Raw genomic sequence first — 5,616 nt, forward strand, 5'->3', positions numbered from 1 at the left:
ATCCCTCTGGGTGTCCCAGTGCACCAGTCCCAAGCATCCAGCATCGTGCATTGAACCTGGACTGGCATTTCGTTTCATACATGACATTTCACAGTTTCAATGCCATTCTCCCAAATCTTGCCACCCTCTCCCTCTCCCACAGAGTCCATAAGCCTGTTCTATACATCAGTGTCTCTTTTGCTGTCTCGTATACAGGGTTATCATTACCATCTTTCTAAATTCCATATATATGCGTTAGTATACTGTATTTGTGTTTGTCCTTCTGGCTTACTTCACTCTGTATAATAGGCTCCAGTTTCATCCACCTCATTAGAACTGATTCAAATGTATTCTTTTTAATGGCTGAGTAATACTCCATAAAAAAGTTTTTAAAAATCTAAAAAAGCCCTCTCAGTTCTCTTATCTGTAAAAATGGGTCATAATTCTGCCTCTTAGAGCTATCTGAGGAGCCAGTAAGATAATGAGGCTGAATCTCCCAGCATGGCGTAGGCTCACGAACACAAGGGCAGAAGTGGTCATGGACAGACTCATGAGCCTGTAAAAGACTTCCCCTAGGGGCTTCTGACAGTCCTGAGAGGTCAGCCAAGGCACGACAAACATCCCATTTTGCAGATGAGGAAGCTAAGACAGGGAGAGAAGGAATGACCTGCCCAAGGTCACCCAGCCATGAGTGACATCATTCCTGTGGGCGTGTCTCTAGCTGGCAGAGCCCCTGTACCCCAGGACCCATGGAGGAACCTCCTTCCAGCCTTGTTCTGCCTCCCTTCCCCAGGGCTGGGCCAGGAGGGTGACAGCTGCCTCCCCTCACCCCTGCTCATGCCCCGTCACTCACGTAAGTCTGCAGCAGGGTAGAAGTGTGCCTCTGCATGTCGAGCGCCAGGTTATAGGCTTGATTGACAGACTCAGCTGTGGACATGGGGGCTCCCAAACTGAGAGGGGGCAGCAGCAGGGCCAGCAGGCAGAAGGGGGCTGGCAGGAAGAAATCAGAGGTCAGCACCAAGTCCCTGACCTCCCCTGCTGATTCACTCATTCATCATAACAGCCCCTCATATGGATACAGCCCTTGAGGCTTACAGTGGTCATGTGTGTGCCACTCAGGGCAGAATCACCCTGTAAACAGTTTATTTCTAGCCCAGAATATTCCCCTGGGACTTCTCCGATGGTCCAGTGACTAAAGACTCTGAGCTCCCAAGCAGGAGACTCGGGTTCAATCCCTGGTCAGGGAACTAATCCCACAGGTCACAATTGAGCATTTGCATGCTGCCATGACTAAGAACCAGCACAACCAAAGAAGATAAATGTTTATTTTTTCTTTCTAAATGCAGTTTTATATAAATAACTATTAAAAAGAAAGAAAAAATTCCCCTGACCTCCAGACCCAAGTATTCAACTTCCCACTTGACATTTTCCCTGGGGGTTAATGAGCATCTCAAATCAAAATAAACACTGCTCAGCTCTAGCTGCCCTATTCTCCTCCTTCCCTGGTCCTCCCCATCTCAGAAAAGTGCATGTCCATTCTTGCAAGTGGTCCCGTCAAAGTCACGGGATCCTCCTGGATTCCTTATTCTCTCCTTCTTCCTATGTTCAACACACACTAAATCCTGTGGCTCTGTCCTGAAAAGGTGGCCACAAGGTCTGTGTGTTTTTGTGTTTGTTTCTGGTCATACTGTGAAGCTTGCAGGATCTCAGCTCCCTGACCAGGGATTGAACCTGGGCAGTGAAAACCCAGAATCCTAAGCACCAGACCACCAGGGAACTCCCTGGGTCTGTGTTTCGGCATCCGAGCACTCGTGACAAGTTACCTAGACTCAGTGAAAGCTCACTGAGCTGTATACTTAGGACTTGTGCTCATCACCCAGTTCCTATCTGATATTTTCAATACAAAATTTTAAAGCATGGATTTCCCTGCTGGATCAGCGGTAAAGTGTCCACCTGCCAATGCAGAAGACACATGCTTGATCCCTGGTCTGGGAAGATCCCACACACACCATGGAGCAACCGTTAAGCCCTTCACAATACTGAGCCTGTGCCCTAGAAACCGGGAGCCACAAGTACTGAAGCCTGTGTGCCTGGAGCCTGCAACAGGAGCAACCACTGCAATGAGAAGTCCACGCATCTCAGCTCAACAGTATCCCCCACTCACTGCAACTAGAGAAAGCTTGAGCACAGCAACAAAGACCCAGCACAGCCATAAAGAAGTAAAAGATGTATCTAGAAGCTATTTCTCTCCCCGCTGCTGTCTCTGCCTCCAACCTGTGCCACCTGGAAGCTCTTCAAGTCCAGCTAGATCCCTCCTTTGTCCAAACCTTCCCATGGCTCCCACCTAACACAGTGATTATGAAAGTCCTCACAGTGGGCTACAAGCCCTGGCCCCTCTTTTCCACAGCATCCGCTACTCAGACTTTGCCCTTCCTGAGCCTTGCCAGCACCATCTTCCAAATCCACCCAGGGCTTCTCCTTCTGATTCTTCAGGGCTCAACTCAAAAGCTCCTCTGGGGACATCCCTGGGGGACCAAGGCCTAAGACTCCGCACTGCCAATGCAGGGCACTCAGGTTCAATCCCTGGTCAGGGAACTAGATCCCACCTGCCCCAACTAAGCCCTGGTGTAGCCAAATTAAAAAAGAAAACAAAAAAAGTAAGGTCACCAGCAGTGATGGAGATGAGAGGCAGACCAGGATGGCTTCCTTAGCTTCCCTGTCTACATTCCTGAACTCCCAGAAGTTCAGAACTTAAGGGAAGGCCTGAGGTGAAGCCCTGTTCATTCATTCCTTCAACAAACTTGGATCACTGTATTCAAATTCTGTCACATCTGTGTGGGTGCTCAGTCGTGTCCAAGTCTTTGCGACCCCATGGACTGTAGCCCGCCAGGCTCCTCTGTCCATGGAAGTTTCCAGGCAAGAATATTGGAGTGGGTTGCCATTTCCTTCTCCAGGGGTTATTCCAACCCAGGGATCGAATCCATGTCTCATGTCTTCTACATTGCCAGGGAGATTCTTTACCACTAGCGCTACCTGGGAAGTCACAGTGGCATGATAATTATGATCACATGGACTGTCTGTCTGCAGAAAAAAATCTCATTTTTTGTCTGTTACTTCACTGCCATGTCCCCAGTGCTTGGGTTTCCCTGACAGCTCAGTGGTAAAGAATCTGCTAATGCGGGAAACCTGGGTCTGATCCCTGAGTAGGGAATTTCACCTGGAGAAAGAAATGGCAACCCACTCCAGTATTCTTCTCTGGGAATACCATGGACAGAGGGCCCTGGAGGGCTACAGTCCATGGGGTCCCAAAAGAGCTGGACATGACTTAGCAACTAAACAGCAACAATAACCCCAATACTTAGACTCCTGTGAGTGTGTGCTTAGTCACTTCAGTTGTGTCCAACTCTTGCCTATCCCATGGACTGTAGCCCAGCAGGAGCCTCTGTTCATGAGATTCTCCAGGTAAGAATACTGGAGTGGCTTGCTATGCCCTCCTCCAGGGGATCTTTCCAATTCACAGATCAAACCCAGGTCTTGTTTCCCGCTTTGCAGGCAGGTTCTTTATCACTAGCGCCACCTGGGAAGCCCACTTAGACTACTGCTGCTGCTGCTGCTGCTAAGTCGCATCAGTCCTGTCCGACTCTGTGGGACCCCAGAGACGGCAGCCCAACAGGCTCCTCTGTCCCTGGGATTCTCCTACATAACACCTAATAGGCAGTCCAGAAGTATGTCTTGAATGATGAATGAAGTCTTCTGTGTGTAAGGTTTTGGAGGTTCCCAGCAGATACAAGAGCAGCCAGGTACCTGAGTCAGATGGACCAGAGGGCACAGGCAGTACCCCCTCCCTCCTGGCCTCAGGACCCTGGCGCCCTGTCTCCCTCACTCACCCAACAGATGATAACCCATGGTCTCTCCTGGATCCTTCCTCTCTGCAGTCTCTCGGTGGTTCTGCGACACCTGTCCTCTTGTCCCTCAGGTGGCTTTATACTTGGGTCTGAGCCAAGTATATACTCGGGCCACCCATGAGTGAGGGAAATTCATACCTTGGGGGTTGTGGGGGCAGGTACAGAAGCCCCTGAGGCAGGGGACAACTAGGGAAGGGGGCATTGAAGAGACACCCTAGTCCCCTACAGCCCCCCAAATCTGACTTTAATCCGGTTCCTGGGAGAAAGGGAGCCAGTCAGGAAGGGGATTATCGGGGGATGGGGGAGACAAGGAGGCCGCCCTGCTCCCTGGCAATCTGCACATCCTGGGATCCAGTTTCCTGCGAGGAGGCGGCCCCCTGCTCTGACCCATCAGGACCCAGGCATTGGGCCCTGGCTCTGGAGGAGTTTGGAAAAGGGACAGGGGGGTGGTGTGTAAGCAACATCACCCACACCCTTAGACCCGGGGGTTTGTGATCCCACGCAGGGCTCTGTGGGGCTCCTTGTCTGAAGGCCTTTATGTCCTTCATTTCTTTTTTTTTTTGAAGAGCTTTTAATATTTTATTGATAATATAAATTTATTTATTTATTTTGTCTGTGCTGGATCTTTGTGGCTGTGTGCGCTTTTTCTCTAGTTGCGGCGAGTGGGGCTACTCTTCGTTGCAGGGCACAGGCCTCTCATTTTGGTGGCTTCTCTTGTTCCTCTAGAGCACGGGCTCTAGAGTGAGGGCTCAGTAGTTGTGGCACACAAACTTAGTTGCTCTGAGTCGTGTGGGATCTTCCCAGATGAAGAAGTAAACCCGTGTCTCCCACATTGGCAGGTGGATTCTTTACCACTGAGCCACCAGGGAAGCACCCACCCACCATCCATTTCTTTGATATTGCAGGTAGCAGCCTTCATTCAGCCTCCATGATCTTCCCGGACTTGATATGGGCAGCTGTTAATTAGCTGTTAATTAAGGACGGGAGGGATTGCAAAACCAGGGAGAAATAAAATCAAGAGCAGCCTTGGTGCATGGTGCTCATTCCTGAACATGAGATACACAAGAATATCTTTGAGGCATTTGTCAGGTACAGAAACCCCCTCTGGGTGGGAGAAATTTTTGTTTGCTTCCCTCAAACATGTAGACCCCTGACCAGTTGGACCTGAAGGTTTAATACGTTAATTTCTACCTGACACCACCGAATATCAGGAAAATGTTCACGAGCTGATCCCATCCTCTTTTACTAGAAAACTTCTCAGTATCTTCCCCAGGGGGGGACATGGTTATGAGAGCATAAGCCCGCTGTATCCCCCTTTGCCTGGGAAAGCAATAAAGCTCTCCTTTGGGAAAGCAATAAAGCTCTCCTTTTCGACTTCAGCCCCATCTTTGTCCCTGAGGTTTGATCTGGCACCAGTGTCCAGAGAAGCTGAGCTTTGGGCATCACCATGTACATGTCTTGGGCTTCCCTGGTGGCTCAGATGGTAAAGAATCTGCCTGCAATGTAGGAGACTCAGGTTCGATCCCTGGGTGGGGAAGATCCCCTGGAGAAGAGAATGGCTACCCACTCCAGTATTCTTGCCTGGAAATTCCAAGGACAGAGGAGCCTGATGGGTGACAGTCCGTGGGATCTCAGAGTCAGACATGACCAAGTGACTAACACTATACTGTACTCTATGCACAGGTTGGCACGTGGACCCACACCAGATGTGTGTATTCACTTTCATACATTT

Source organism: Bison bison, unplaced genomic scaffold (genome assembly GCF_000754665.1).
Source record: "Bison bison bison isolate TAMUID 2011002044 unplaced genomic scaffold, Bison_UMD1.0 scf7180017864072, whole genome shotgun sequence".
NCBI lineage: Eukaryota > Metazoa > Chordata > Mammalia > Artiodactyla > Bovidae > Bison > Bison bison.